General features: G+C 40.4%; 1 protein-coding gene across 29 annotated transcripts in view; it reads left to right on the top strand.

Moving 5' to 3' along the window:
- The window catches only part of CCSER2 (coiled-coil serine rich protein 2), a 172,576-nt gene that overhangs the window by 5,699 nt on the left and 150,281 nt on the right, over positions 1-16,596 (top strand). Inside the window, exon 1 of one of the 29 annotated variants that reach the window (XM_070493757.1) lies at positions 15,083-15,202. The exons of the other annotated variants lie outside the window; for them this stretch is intronic. The gene's annotated coding sequence lies outside the window, so the exon portion shown is untranslated. Of the gene's footprint in view, positions 1-15,082; positions 15,203-16,596 lie in introns of those variants that run through there. 29 annotated transcript variants of the gene reach the window in all.

Here is a 16,596-nt window from a genome sequence, read left to right as displayed (position 1 = left end):
GCTCTAGAAAGTGACAGCTGTTAGGGAGGAGGGGGGAGAGCCATCAGTGCCCAATGTGGGGGAGGAGAGTTAAGGAGAGGGAGGTATATTAGCACGGAAGTAAACACAGAATGCCGCCTCAGGCTACACACAGTTCTGGTTGCTGTCCCTAATATGATATGCTGATAACCAGTGGCTGTAGAGAGCTACGTTGTCTTTCCTCTCTTCCTGGCTTTCTTCTTCCTCATACCTTGCTCAGAGTGTCCTGCGGCGGCCTGCCTCTTTTAGCTTCTAACATCTGCTTGCCCCAGGTGCTGATGCTGGGGCGTGACTCGGCCTGTTGAGAGCAACCAATCAGAACTCTCCTTTCTTTTTAAGTGAATTGACCAATCAGAGTATGTTAGGTATAACCTCTGAGTTTTCAGCTCTTCTCTGCTGAGTTGATTGCTTTTGAATGACCCCAGAGTTGTCTCTGTGACTTTCAAGACTTGCAGTTGGTTATTTTGAGATTTGGAGCCATTGGGAAGCCAGAGGGTTCTTAAAGGCTGTATCCGTGAAAACTGAAGTTTCTCACCTGTTTACTCTTCCGTGTTGATCAGTAGATTAATTTGAATATAGTTGGATCATCTTTGAAGACTGTTGATCTTAAAAATGCCCCAGGACCATCATTGCAAATAATTAAGATTCTTAGTTCTGTTCTCTTTGTACAGTTCTATAGCTATCTAAGGTGTGTGGGCTTGTTTTAAATTTCTTTGGTCGGTTCCTAACTTACTTCATATGTCTGTTTTTCAAAGAGTCACTTAGAAAAGGAGTTTGTGCTTGATTTGTTTTGCTGCCATGTGCTTCAGAGCATTCTTACCCTTCACTCTCTCCCTTCTCCTTCTGAGTTTTCATCTGCCCAGTTTCTGTTTTTGGTGAGTACAATGAGAAGGGAAAAAGAAAAAACCTATGGGTTATTACGTCTTTCTTCCTTCCCTTTCTGTGGTTGTTACCGTCCTCCTCTCCCCAATCAGTGCTCCCAGCTGTCCGATTTGGCGTGGCTTCCTGCCCCATATCTGCAGTTCTATGTGTGGGGATGGGAGAAGCAAGACAGCTCTTTAGCTGAGGATTGCTGGAGATCTAAGGGCTTTGGTCCTTCTGTAATCTCTGTTTTGGTGTCTGGTATTGAAAAGCCCAGGTGACCTGTTACATCTTAGCAAAGGCTTTCTATTCCCTTGCAATCTACCTCTCTTTAAAATGCAGAAAATAAAATCAGGTCCTGTTTCTTGGAATTCGTTCTCCCTCTCTCTCTGTCTGTCTCTCTCATGCCTCCCCCCATACCAAGATATCACAATCTTTGATGACTGAGCCCCTAGTGAATACACTGGGGAAAACACAGATAGGCAGACACCAGAAGGTACTTTGAATTGTTGTTGTCATCGTGTTAATGATATTTAATTGCAGCCTGAGTGCTTTGGGGAAATTTGAGAGCTTTCTCTGACCATTATGTCTTGGCAGCCAGTGTTCGGATTGGGAGTTAGGATTTTCTCGGAAGACCATAGTTTAGAAAAGCAGGAACATCACAGCTCTTTGAGTGTGCAGAATGGGTCTTGTGATATTTTGGTTCGAGTTGGCAGGCCAGCTTACAGGAAATATACCCAGCTGGTTTTTCTTTGCAGGGAGTGGGGAGGCTATGATGGCCATTTTCTTTTTTTCTTATTCTTCCTTTTATTTTTATTTTAAAAATTTTTCTCAAGTTTGTTTTCTTCATTTTAGCTTAGTCTGGACTTGTCAACCCTTATTTGTTATTGGCATCAGCCAGAGTTGTAGACTTGGCTCGTGTTGTGGCCACACTTATGGTGCACATTTTTCCAGGCCTTGAGAAGTTCTCCACCATGACTTCCTTCAGCCCAGGCTTTGAGACCAGATCCTGAGTCTGGATCATCTTCCTTCATGCCGTGCATCCTACCAAGAGATACCTGCTGGGCACTTGCTAGTCCTGATGCAGTGAAGAAACACATTTTCTGCCCTGGTAGAACTTAGAATGTACGTTCTAATGACAAGATATGGAAAATGAACAGGTATATATGTAATGTGTCACCTGTTATAGTGCTGTGGAGAAAACAAAGCAGAATAAAGTGGAAAGAGTGTGTGAGGGGGCTGCTGCTGTTTTCTATGAGGTGCTTAGAGGAGGCTGAAATGATGAGTTAGATGTGGAAGAAGAGGTGCTGCGATCTAGTCTGCGCAGATGTTGGGGGAGCATTTGAAGAGGATGGAGCAAGAGTGCAGGTGTCTTGTGGCTGAAGCGTGCTTGACCTGTTTGGGGAATGGCAAGTAGTTCCGTGGAAGCATTGAGGGGAATGAGTGGTGGAAGGCGAGGTGGGGGCCGTGGGGGTATGAGAGAGGTGTGCATGATAGATCGGATATGGCCTTGGAGGCCAGTGGGACTTTGGCTTTTACTCTGAAGGTGGGAAGACCACTGAAGGGTTTTGACTTGTTTTAAATAGATCTCTCGACTGCTGTGTGGAGGTGTCAGAGGCGGGGCATAATGAGACCACTGAGCAGGCTCCAGCAACAATCTGGGGGTGGAGATGGTGGGGATTTTGGACAGGGGTTAGGAGGGAGAAGAGCTCACATTCTGTACACATTTTGAAGGCAGAGCCAATAGAATGTGATGGTGGATTGGATGCGGGCTGAGTTTTGGCCTGAACAGCTGGCATAATGGAGTTGCTGTTTACTGAGGTAGGAGAGGCAGGTTTTAGGGGGAAATAATGAGTTCAGTTTTGGACATGTTAAGTTAGCAATCCAAGTGGAGATATTTTCTGGACAGCTGGATATATACATGAGTCTGTGCTTCAGGGCAGAGTTGTGGGCTGGAGATATAAATTTCCAGTCCTTGGCATAGAGACAGTGTTTGATACCATGAGAACTGATTAAGATAATCTAGAGAGTGAGTGTGGCCAGAGAAGAAGCCGTTCAAAGACTTTGCCTTCGAGTCCTGTAATGTTTACAGAGAGGAGGGGGGGCCAGGGAGTGGGAAAGGCAGAGGGAGAGTTAGAGCCAGCAAAGGAGACTAAGAAGCCCCCCATGAAGAAGGAGGAGAACTAAATGAATGGTGTCCCTGAAGCCCAGTGAAATGTGTTAAGGAGGGAGTGAGTGATAGCTGTGTCAGCTGCTACTGGATGGAACACTAAGATGTGACTGTTGGATGTATGTGAAAATCATCGGTGACCTTAACAGGTTGTTCCTGGTGGAGTGTGGGGATGAAAACTGGTGGGAGTGGGTCTAAGAGAGCACTGTAGGAGAGGAACTGGAGGCAGCCACTTCTTTCAAGGAGTTTGCTATAAGTTAAAGTTGAGAAAAACAGAATGATAGCTGGAGAGGATGTAGAGTCAAGGAAGTTTTATTTTTTTAAAGATGAATACTTTCCTGGTATCTTTGTATAAATACCAAGTATTTCTAGCTGATGGAATGATCCATTCGAGAGAAAGAAAAAAAATGACGGGAGCCATTTGTTTGAAAAATAAATGAAATTGATTTTATCTTAATCTGTGAACCCAGGGTGTGTCATTGTCATATACGTGTCTTTATGTGTTGACCTGTTTCTTTCAAATGAAGACACTGGCTGGTGGGGAAAGGCGTTAAAGAACATCCCCTCCCTCCAATTTGGTGAATTTTTATCAATTCAAAACTGTAGTTTTTATATGTGGGCAACAGAATTTTTTTATGAATCAATAGGAAGTGGGTTAAATGGTCTTTTTTTGCTAGTCAGTCTTTCTCTGGTAGCTTCTCTCTGTTATCATGCTCGGCAGTTTTGCACAGTGCTTGCCCTCTGGTAGGTTCTAAATTTTGATTTGGTAATCTCTGTCCGATACGGTACTTTTAGTATGAAGTTACCTTTGTAAAAAAGAAAAAAAAATTTTTTTTAGTTAAAAAAATACTTGTATAAATGAAGTACTTTTAAGGGGAAAATTTAATGACCACTCTTTTTCCTTTTTTTAAAATGTACCTGACGGTGCTTTTACCGTAACTGCTTCTGATTATTGAGTTGATGTCTGAGGCGAGTTCAGAAACTTGTGTTGAAAGCCCGTATTACGGTTACAGCACTTTGTGTGCCTCTTTCTGTGGTTCATTTATGTTTGAATAAGTAGTTGTCAGTGTGCAGTGCTGGAGCATTATTGCACTCGCTTCTTAATCCTCCTCACTGGTCTTCCTCCAGATTTGGTCCATGCTGCTGACTTGGATTTCTGAAACACAGATGTGAGCAGGTCCTGTTATTGCTTAAAAATCTTCTGTGGCTCGCTGTTGTCTGTGGAAGTCAATTCGTCCTCTTTTCTGCTTCTTGCCCACCTCCTCCTTGGACTTGCGCCCTGCTTTAGGGCATCGGGAGTGCTCCCTCGCGGCTTCTGATGCGCATCTGATGTTTCTTCCCACAGGACTGCAGGGTAATGATCAAATTTGTTATCAGTGTGCAGAAAGTTCTCTGTGAGCTGTGGCCCTCATCTTCTCTCGTGGTTCCATGAAGATGAGAAACTCTTTGACATCTCTATGCTTTTGCACATACTATTCCTTTTTTCCAGAATACCATTTAGCTTCTTAGCTATCTTATTAAATGGCATCATCTTTTTAAAAGCCCAGTATAGATGTCTACTCTTCCAGGAGAGCTTCTAGGCATATTTTCATCCTGCCTCATCTAGTTGTCCTGCATTATATTCTCTGTTCCCGGTGTTCCTCTGACATTTTGCAGTTATTTTGTTGTACTATTTGCTGTATTTTACTCTGTTTGCTTTTGTGTTTAGTCCCCTTTGCCCCAACATAAACTTATAGTCTCTCAATAAATTTTTGTTGAATGAATGAATGAGTAAAGCAAATAATTATTCAAGATTGACCCAATATTTCCTTTTTTTAGAAGATTGGCAACTGAGCTAACAACTGTTGCCAATCTTTTTTTTTTTTCCTTCTTCTTCTCCCCAAAGCCCCCCAGTACATAGTTGTATATTCTAGTTGTGAGTGCCTCTGTTTCTCCTATTTGGGACGCCACCTCAGCGTGGCCTGATGAGCAGTGCCATGTCCGTGCCCAGGATCTGAACCGGTGAAACCCTGGGCCGCCGCAGCGGAGTGTGTGAACTTAACCACTCGGCCACGGGGCCAGCCGCCCAACATTGACCCAATTTTGATAGAGCCATTTGGTTGGGGTTTCACATCAATTTAATTTGTACAGACTATACAAATGAGCCATTCAGATACATTCTTAAAGACAGAGTCATACCTCAAAGTGTCTTAGAAATTAATACTCCATTAAATATTTCTTATGAGCAAATAATGAGATTTCTTGCGGATTTCATTGTATGTCTCAAATCTTTGTTTTTGTCTGAATAACTGGATATTTTTTTCCACTGTAATCTCAATTTTTCTCTCTGACATTTTCATTTGGATGTTGTCCTTAGATACTCTCCACCCCGAACACGTCTTAAACTTATTCCCTAAACTTGATCTGACTTCTCCCTTCGTGTTTTCTGCATCAGTGTCTTGTAAGTCACTTAGGTTTCTCTGAAGTATCTTTAGTCTCACTTCCATGTCTTATCGTTACTGAGTTCTATAATAATTCAACAAGCATTTTTTGGCCACTTGTGGTGTTCCTGATTTGTTAGTGCTAGTGATGAGAAGCCAAAGAGGAGAGGGTCTCAGTCCACAACTGATCATGATACAGTGTGATGAGTATAATAATATAGTAATAGTGGAATGTTTAGGGCACTCTGGGAGTAGCAAATATCTCTCTCTCATGTATCCCTTAATTCTTACTTTGGCTACTGCCAGCCTCTTTCAGGCCCGCATTATTATGTTTAGATAATTTTAAGACTGTTTAATAGCTTGTCCTACCTTAACTCTCTTGTCATTCCAGTTCATCATGGATGCTGTCACCAGAGTAGTTGCCTTAAAAAGGAAAAAAAACGTGTTTTTCTTCTTCCTGCTCACAGATTAAATTCCAAAATAGAATAAAACTGGACTTCAAAGCCTTTGGCCCAGACTTCCTTTCTTGTCTTCTGCTACTTGAACCTTCCATTCCAGCAAAACACTTCTACATTCTGTTCCAAACACACTTCACACTTTTCCTTTTTCGCCTTGTTGGTTTGAGCCACTGCCCCTCCCAGCAGTGTTTTTGCTCTTGCTTCCTCTGCTTCCTGAAGTTGTATGTATCCTTGGATGTGGTTCCTAATTACTAAATCCAGTGTGAACCTTTTAGGTGATGATGCCCATGTTCTTAACACCTTCTCTTCCTGCCTTCATGACATCACTTGCTCCTGTTTCTCCTTCTTACCTACTCTTTCTCAGCTGTCTTTACCCACTCCTGTCCCTTAATGTTCATGTTTCCTGGAGTTTCATGCGTACCTCTATTTTCCTCATTCTGTCATGCTTTCTTGAACACATACTGTTTTCATTGTCTCCTTTCTGTGTTCATTTCTCAGCCCAGTTTCTCTCTTGAGCACTCCAGTCCTTAGCTTTGCTTCCTAGAATGCCCACCTGATTGTCGAGCAGAAAGCCTGAAACTTAAAACGTCAAAAATTAAGTCCATGGTCTTCTCTAGACCCATGTATTCACCTCATTTTCCTTTCTTGGTTATGATGCTGCCAGTCACTCAGTAACCCAAGTTATAAACCTGGGATCATCTTGACTTCTGTTCTCTTACCCCTCATTTTCCGTTAGCTGTCAAATCCTTCCAAAGGAGCTGTCCCCTCTCCATTCCCTTTACTGTTTCCTGTTGCAGGGCTCTGATATCCTGAGTAGGTCATTGTCCAGTGCCCTTTAAAGTAAGTCTTCTGCCTGGTCCCGGATATTCTCTGGGAAATGCGTGTTGGTTGTATCCTGTAGGAATGCCAAAGGCAGAATAGTTTTGGGTCTGCCCTAGAATAGTGCTTGAAGCCTAGACTAATCCTTGTGCGTCCGGTAAAGGTCAATTTCCTCAATATCTCTGTTAGATGACATTGTTAGGAAATAATTTATACTTTTTACAAGAAATTTTCTTAAGGATTAAGAATAGGATCTGTAAGGATTTGAGGGGAAGAAAAAAAAAACAAGGAAAGATATATGGAAACAGATTTCTGGTTGGGCTCAGTGCCAGAAATGCTCTTATAGGACATTTTCTTAATGAGCTAGAAAAGAGATTAAAAGTTTGAAATAACTCTTGGTACTTTGTGTCCAAATGCCAGTTAGAGAGCAGTTAACTATAGGAAGGTCTTGAGACTGAATAGACAAAAAGGAGAGCTTGAGTGTGGGGAATTGTAAGCTAATACGTTTGAGTAGTACTTTGAAGAGATGCTGTTTAACTGTCAGTTAATCCCCAGGAGAGATGCCTGATATTGTTGCGTGTTCCTGGAAGATGCTGGCCTGATGTGCTAATGCTACAGATGTGGTAACATAATCTCTGTTACCGCTACGTCATCTAATATGTTTCCTAAGCACAAGTTGTTTAGTATTGAATCATTATTTTCTGAACCCAGATATAGAAGACCTCTTGAGTTTCTTGAATTTTTTCTTGGTTTGCTAACAGTATATTTTGGGTAGAATTTGTCTTGCTTGTAACGTTTAAAAAAATCCAAATTTGCAGAAAAGAATACTTTAAAGCTTGAGTCCCTTATATTCTGAATGATGTAGCACATATTTCAAATTAATTGTATTTTATATATTGTGAAATTTTGCAAAACTATTACGTGCATTTTTATTCGCTTTTGCTGCTGTTATACTGTTGATCTTTATTTTCTGATGAATTTAGGGTTTATGAGGCTGGTTCTGGAGTCTCACTCAGAAGTTACCTTGAAAATATATTTAAGCATTCTGCACTGCAGCGTTTTGAGAGTGAGACTAGGGTGTGTGTATTGTTTTGGTTTATATTGTTTTACCCAGGAGTTCCGTGGTGGAGGAAGTGAGAAAGAAAGGAAAAAGCTTCAGAGAGAGTTCCTGTGTTGGACCGAGGTAGGTGAGTGGTGTTTTGAGCTGAGGGAGCGGTGTGCTCTGGCAGGGAGTCCTGACAGGTCATGGTGTGGTCACAGTCCTTGGGTGGTTTGGTGCGAGTGGAAGGCAGGGTTTGTTGGGCAGTAGTGGGAGAGAGCAGCTGCAAAGGAATCCCAGAGCCAGGTTCTGAAGGCCTTTGTAATCTTACCTGCATTCATGCACTGTCTGTGTGTCTACAGACAGATTATGTGATTTCTCCAGGTTTCAGTTTCTCTAATTCTGCAAAATGAGAATAATAAAAATATCTGCATTGTAGGATTGTTGTGAGATTTAAAAGAGATAATTCAGGTCCCTGGCACACAGGTGCTCAGTAGGTATCAGCTCTGCTGTTCGTACTGATTTAAGGCATTTGTTCTTTGGAGAGCCACTGAGGGTTTTAAATTGAAGAGTGACGTGATCAGATTTACAATTTTGAATCTTAGCTCTGGGAAAAGTATAAAGGATGGATTGGAGGGGAAGAAACTGAAGGTAGGGAATTAATGAAACCTATGCTGGAATACTGGCTAGAGATGGTAAGATTATAGATTAAGAAATAAGGTGGTGTTAGAGAAGTCAGGATGGATTTGAGAATTATTACAAATTGACATGTGCGTTGTATTCTGTGAGTTGGGGAGATCTAAAGGGAACTAGGGGAATGGACAGCAAGGATGTAGACAGAATACCCAGCTGAGTAGGAAGTGTTGTCTTCTCCTCTTGGTAATAGGAGAGGGCAGAAGAGGGTGGTTAGAGGCACCTGGTCACCATTGCCTAGGATCTGATGGCTGAGCTGGGCTGTCCGCTGTTCCCCAGATGGGGCTGGAGCATTTGGGCAACTCTAGATAAGTCCAGAGCAGTGACTTGGGCAGCACGCAGGGATAGTGTGCCAAGTGTCAGAAAGGTCTCGTGAGTGCAGGAGAGACGCGACATAAAGCACAAGTAGACCCAAGCCGGACCAGGCATGAAACAGGAGGAAGTAGTTCGTAAGGGGCTGGAAGGACAAACTGACAGTGTTGCACTGTGTTTGGATTTGAATCTCTGGGTTCTGCCCTTTCTGAGTGCTAAAAGAGGATCAGGCCTACTAGGGACTCACCGAAGTTTTGTTAATTTACAAGCTCAGAAGTATCCTTTAAGCATCTGGTATTTTAACATTTGATAGTGGACATTGGGAAGTGTTACCACATAGTCATTTTGGGTACAGGTGCATTTCTACTTTATAGTTTTGTTTTTGGAGTACTTAGTTTATGTATATTCTCATTTAATCACAATCTGTTTGGTAAGTTTAATTGTTGCATTTGAAAAATTGCCTTTCACAGTGAAATGATTAGTTTTTAATTTGTTTAATAAGTTGAGTATTACCTTACATAATTTTACTTAAAGATTCTTTGATAGTAGGGAACAAAGTTCTGTCTAGAATGTTATGACGTGTATGTTCTTGTCACTAAAGTATTCCTTGCATTGTACTGACCAATTGCTAATACAGATTAAACATAAATGTACTTTGATTTTAGGGTGTGGTTGATACTCAGGCCTCAGCCTAAGGTATCCTTTTACTTTTTGTCAATCATATTTAATAAAATTGTAATTATTTCTGTTATTGAAGCAAACAAGATTGTGGTATTGTGCATAATTTTACTGGCATTTGAGTTCTTTGTCAGCAACCTCTAGACATTATTTCTCCTTTGCTATGGAATTAGAAGGAGACTCTTTCTACATATTGCCATGTACAAGGCCAAAAAAAATACTGTTTAGTAGAACGGCAGTTGTAACACATTTAGGTTTTTCAGTAACCTTTATTTCTTCACTCAATAGGTTTTATTGAGTATTTTTTCTACATATTATCATAGTCTTTAGGAATTAAAAAAACCCAGATATGTTGTAGTCCTTGTTCTCAAGAAGCTCCCCATGTAGTAGAGAAAGTAGAACACATGTAGACATGATTTTGAAAATAAAATAGTATGATAATTGCTATACATGGAGAGAGATGGGCGCGTACAGGAGGAGCACTTAATTCAGGTGGATGTCACATGAACATGCTCATTCTACAGTGAGATTTATTGCTATATGTTATGTGAGAAGAGAAAATGCAAACCTGGGGAGCTGTCATCTAGCAACCTGATAGATCAGGACATCGGACAGCGTACATTCCAGAGAACAGAGGTGTAGACCTTGCACTTCACAGGAGATTGCACACTGCAAGTAGCCTGCTGTTACAGTCCTCACCTCTTGTCAGGCCATCTCTTTTTGGAGCTGTTTATAAGCTTCTTGTTTCCCTGATGGGTATACTACTCTGGGTAATGGAAAAGACAAGATGGCTGGTTGGGGGGAAATAGTTATAGGAGGGGTTGAAAAAAATTGGAATTATTTAGCATGAATAAGAGAAGTCTAGAACTGACTGCTTTATATATATATATATATATATTTTTTTTTTTTTTAATTTGGAAATAATTTCATACTCAGAGAAAGGTGTAAGAGTAAGAATTCTACAAAGAATGTCCAAATAGTCTTTAGCCAGATTCACCTTTTTCTAATATTTTATGCCGTTGGTTTATCATTTGCTCTCTCACATATATACATATATATTTATGTGTACACATGTCTAATACATATATGTAGTCTCTCATACACACATGCACACACACATGTGCGCCAAGCATTTGAGAGTAAGTTGCATACATCATGACACTTGACTCATAAATATTTCCACATGTATTTCCTAAGAAGAGGGATTTTTTTTTAACATAATCACTGTATAGTTATGGACTTCACTAAATTTAACATTGATACAATGATTTAATCTACCTTTTGTGTTCCATTTTTTTTTTCAGTTGACCAAGTCTCCTTTACAGCATTTCCCTCCTCTTTCTATAGGATGCTTTTTAAAGAGCAGAGAATGAATCGTGAGAAAGTTTTGGTAGAAATTTTGTACTAAGGCTCTAAAGAAAATCATGGAGATTTAAAGTTGGATTCCACTTTTACTCCCCGTGTGTCTCTCCCCCAGTCTTTGCATCTGAGAAAGTGGCAGCCCCATTCGATTAGTTGTTCAGGCCAGAAACCTTAGAGTCCTCCTTGATTTCTGTCCTTCCCTTTTCCCGCATCCCTGCGTTTAACCCGCCACCGAGTGCTGCAGCTCCTCTCTTGCCCACACATCTTGATCTCTTCTGTTCCTTTCTGTCCATCTGCCTCAACCCCTAGACCGTTGTCATTTCTCATCTGGACTCCTTCCTACCTAGCTTCTCAACTGTTTTCCCTGCTTCCATGATTTCTCCCTTCCAGTTCATTCTCCACATAACAGCCAGAATGATCTTTTAGGAATGAAAATCAGATCATGTCACTCTCCAGCTTCTAACCATCAGTGGCTTTCCATTGCACCAGAGTGCTCTTTGCATTGCAAGCTGCTCTTTCTTTAGGTCACAACTTAAATATTCCCCCTCTGAGATGCCTTCCTTGATGCCCAGGATGCTATCTTCTCCTAGAGCATTTCATTGTTTTCCTTGTGATTCATAATTATTTGCTTGTGTGTGTGTTTTTTTAAAATTTCCTTTTCTGTCTCCTACACTAGACTGTAATTGCAAGAACCGTAGGGGCCACGTCTGTTCTGTCAACATTTGTATAGCTAGCACCTAGCACATTGCCAGGATCATGGCAGGTGATTGATAAATATTTGAAGAACACTATGTAGAAAAAGGAAACCTGAGAGGTTGTCTGGTGCTCCTGCCCCCCAGTGGGAGAGTCTGCACTGCCTCTGGCACGTGGTTATCCAGCCTGTTTTTGGGGTGCTTTCAGAGGTGGACAGCTTAGTGTTTTCTCTGGTAGCCTCTTACCCTGTTGAGTAATTCTGAGAGTTTGAAAGATTTTCCTTATTTTGGGCTGAAAACTGCCTTTCTGTTATTTCCACCCATTGATCCTAGTTGCCCCTCTCTGACGCCTTAAACTGTTTGACAGCAGCACTCACATACTCTATTATGGGTTTTGCTAGGCTGAAACATTTGTAAATGCCTTACGTTTCATCATGTGACATGGTTCTTCACTCTTACCCCCTCTGTATGTATCCACTTTTTCAGGGTAATTCTGAAAGTGGCATATTGAAGGATGAGGATGTTCATAGTCTTTGGGCCAGCAATTCATGGTTTCTAGCATATTAATTCAGTGTGATATATTGTAACTATTAAAATAATGTAACTATAGAAAAGTGAGAAATATTTATAAAATAATGGTATTTAAAAAGTAGGACATTATGTTGTATCTAGGTAGTTATTATAGCCGCTGGGGTGTGTAGATGTAGTGTAGGAGGGTGCCTGAAGTGCTGAGAACAGGTGTGTTAGGGTGGAATTCTGGGAAGAGGTTTTTAAATAAATAAAGAGCATTTTATAATTAGTTGAGTAAGAAAGGAGAAAGTTCAGTGCTCAGAACTGTTAATGTCGCTCCAGGTGGAGGTGAGTGAGAGTCACTGGTCTGCACCAGCTCCTCAGGTTCGGACGCTGGATCGCTGTTAGTGTGGCCTCAGGTTGCCTGTTCGGAGGTCTCGTCACACTGTTAACCCATTTGAACTCATCACCTGAAACTGCTAACGTTATCCAAGGCACAAAATTTGTTTCCTTGAGCTTTAAACACATTCTCGTTTTTCTGAGGTGACACATCCGGTTGGCATAGAGACAAGATAGACTGAGTGGCCGAGGGACGGTTTGGGCTTTCTTTGCTGTCTGAATTGTTTCTTGAAGGTACCAAAACCCTGGACTGCTAGTACATTATTTGGATATTCTGTACCAGTACTATATTCCTTACTGTCTTGAAATAGGTTAATATTTTAATATTCTTTTCAATTAAAACTAATAAGTGGTAATTATAACTAAAGTGTAGAAAGTTATTTCTGAGAAAAAGCTCATGTAAAATGCTATGGCTAGCATATTTGAAAGCAAACTTAAAAATAAATCCATACTTTGTCTTTACAGAAAAATGTCCTTAGAATTAAATTATGGTAATGTCCAAACTTAAACATGTTTATTTAGTACTCAGAAAGCTTTTTTCTCATAAAAGTATTATATCTGTCAACCAAAAATAATAGAAAATAACAGCGTTGGATATTAGTTATTAAACCCAGAAAATAAAATTGATTGAAATTATTCTTCTCATTGATAATTGAAGAAAATCAAGTTTTATTACATGAGTGTTAAGAAGAGATAGGTGGGCATTTAGAGAGAATAAATGGCTTGAGAGTAGAGTTTCTATCTTATTGTTGTTTCTATCTGGTAATTTGCTGTAAGTGGTTGTGAACGCTGAAAGAGTTTCTGGACCCATCCTGTGTCAGAAAAGCTAGTTCTGTGGTCAGAAAACTCTGTGAATGGCAATTCCCTTAATTTCTCTGGACTCAATTTCCTATGTGATCTGTAATTTCCCAATTCTGAAATTCTGGTTTATTAAAGTACACTATATGATAGAGTGGCATTTTCAAGGAAATAGAGGTTAAATAGCACTTTTATTTATTACATCTAATTTCCCTTTAAAATATTTTTCTTGGTAAGAAGCTATTTTTATCTGGTTTATCTGGTTTTCAAGCTTTATGTGTCTTCCTTAGGCATGTCTTGTGATTCATAAATGGAGTGACAATAAAAAGAAGTCTTTTGTCTCTGAAATAATATCTGGGCAAGAATTTGAAAAGACAGAAGGAGAGAAAGACAAATACTTTGTTCTTATGTTTGTGCTTAAGACTGTGCTGTTCATTATGGCAGCCACTAGCTACAGGTAGCTGTTTAAATTTGAATGAGTTAAAATTAAAGAAAAACAAAAGCTCAGTTCCTTAGTCACCCTAGCCACATTCTCAGTGCTCAGTAGCCACATGTGGCTGGTTGCTACTGGGTTGGACAGGCCTGATATGGAACATTTCCATTATCACAGAAAGTTCTGTGGACAGTGCTAGAGTAAGAGATTGTATGAAATGGGGTTACTCAGGAGAGTGAAGACAGACAGAATGTTGACTTGTGTGCACACGATCCTTTTAAGGCTAGAGAGGCTCAGTCTTGAAGATGGGGTGAGTGAGAAGAGGTGCGTGGATGGGGCCCCAGCACATGCAGTTCTTCGCACTGGCCATCAGATGGCAGTGTCTGGTCGGGTCAGCTGCTTATGGCAGAAGCCCTGGGGAGGGGAGAATGAGGCGAGCCATCCTGGGGGGGGTGGCAGCCAGTGTGCAAGGTTTCTGTACTCGCGGAAGTTTGTGGGTAGGGTCTTTGCATTTTAAGGAACACCTATGCAGAAAAAATGTCTTAAATATTACATAAAAATGTCTTATCCTTGTGTGTTTGAAATCTTACAATGTTCAGAATGTGTTACATGCTGCACACACATACGCACACATATAACTGAAACTAAAGTGTCATGAAACACCCTCAGTGTGCATGATGCCTTCTGATATTTCCTATTCTGTTCTATTCTCGTTGTATGTGTAGCAGGGCTACTGATTCATTGTTAAGTAGGAAAAGACTGCTTTAGGATATTACTACAATAAACCTAATTTCCAACACATAAAATGATTCTGTGCAATGTTGCAAAATTGTTTTTAAAAATCCAACTGGGGCTGGCCCTGTGGCTGAGTCGTTAAGTTCGTGCGCTCTGCTTCTGTGGCCCAGGGTTTCGCTGGTTCGGATCCTGGGCGCGGACATGGCACCGCTCATCAGGCCATGTTGAGGGGGCGTCCCATAACTAAAAGGACCCACAACTAAAATACACAACTACGTACTGTGGGGATTCGGGGAGAAAGAGCAGGGAAAAAAAAAGATTGGCAACAGTTGTTAGCTCAGGTGCCCATGATAAACAAAAAAAATCCACCTGAACATTATAAAAACTGCTGAAGCTGTAACCATCTTAGGTTCTATATTGGTTTTCCTTATGTGAGACACTTAAAAAGCAAAAATGTTTACATAAAATGATTACACTTTATAGTACTGTTTCAAGTTTTAAAAATTTAACATTGCAGGCAAATTTCTTACTCTGTTTCTTAAGTCTGCTGAATGTGACATGCCTTGTTTGTTGATCTGACAAATGAGACCGTTACCACACCCAAATGGAATCACCTGCTCCACGTGAGGAGCCTGAGTCTGTCGCCGTGTTACATCTTTAGTCTCCTGTAATCTTTCCTTGACGACTTGATGGCAGAATTCGGATAAAGCCGTGCGAGGTAATCCAGAGCTTCTGCCCTTCTTTCCTGGTGTTTTCCCTCACGTCGGTCCACTCCAGTGTTGTTTTGTAATTCACCCCAAATAAGGTAATTCTTTCTTGCCTTCAGACAGTTTTGATTTTGATTTCTCAGTGACCTCAGTCTCACTGAGAGTTCCTGCTTGCTGCTTTTCTCTTTCAAACACCCGATGTCCACATGTATTTGTGTACCTTCCCGACAGCTCTTTGCCTTCTGTTTGTTCTTTCATAAGAAATTTTAGGTTTCCCTGAACTTCACCTGCTTCCTCTTTACAAAAATAGCAGTCTCCCTTCATCTGTCCTCTCGTCTCTGAAAACTTTCCAGTTGTCATTTTATAGCTGTTTTTCTCCTTATTGGTTCCTTAACTTTCTGTTAATGCTGAAGCTGACTGGCTTCCAGTTCAGTCTCTCTCCTTTTATTTAAGATTTCTTCCTCAAACTGCTTTTCACAACTTCTCTCTGCGTCGTCTGGATCAGCTGGTTCTGCTTCCAGCACTTGTATGTTGTCTTCCTGTTTAGAACATTGCTTTTCGTTTCTTCTGTTGATTTCTTAGCCACTTATAATTTCTTTGGGTGGTGAAAAGTGTCTTCTCTGACTTACAGTACAAGACTTTAACTCTTCTTTTTTGTTTGTAGTCGTCTGATTTGTATTCCATGTTCCATTTTCTTGCCCTTAGCTATGTTTGCATAAAGAGTTATTTTAAGATACATTTCCTACCTATTATTATTTATTGTTAAAAAATGAACTTTTCTCTTATTGTGATATTCTTGAAAAAACTGCGGTTTTTTCTGGTAACTTGATTTTCTTTTGCACACTTGTTTGTGTGTAGTGGCTACATTTTTTCTGGTTAGAGTTAAATTGAACATCTTGCTCAGCTTTCTGTTCTCAACCTCCCACCGTTTTTCTCATTTTCTTCTAAAAGTTTACCTGAAGTGTTGATTTCTTTAAAAAATAGACTATTCTTTGGGTTTTTTCATTGAGGTTGACTTTGCAGGTACTTTGAAAATTCTTGAACATTTTCTCTTCTCTATTTTACCCAACTTTTACACTTATAGAAGAGACAGATTTTATGATTTGTGCTCCATGGATCAGTTCTTTAATATTTTTCACTGTTAAATTTTATTGTTTCCTTCTGCACCCATTCCAGAGCTAGGCACGTACATAATCTATGCTTTTCCTGCAGTTTGCCATGCCCAGGAGCTCAGCCGTCTCGCTCAGCACTAGAGAAGGCACTGGGGAAAGAATGAGGTAGTCCCTTCTATTCTTGTCTTTCCATTTACAACAAAACTTGCTTGTCATAAACCAATAAATTGATATTATGATCTGCAGTTTGAAAAACACAAGTATACTGAGTATTAGCTTAAGAAAATGAATTGGAGAGAGGTCATATAGGGTAATAGTTAAATTTGAATTTTGGCCCCACCACTTACTTGCTGTGTGACCATGGGAAAACTACTTAACCT

The sequence above is a fragment of the Equus asinus genome, chromosome 2 (genome assembly GCF_041296235.1).
Source record: "Equus asinus isolate D_3611 breed Donkey chromosome 2, EquAss-T2T_v2, whole genome shotgun sequence".
In the NCBI taxonomy this organism is placed as follows: Eukaryota; Metazoa; Chordata; class Mammalia; order Perissodactyla; family Equidae; genus Equus; species Equus asinus.
This window is presented reverse-complemented; position numbering and strand designations above follow the sequence as displayed.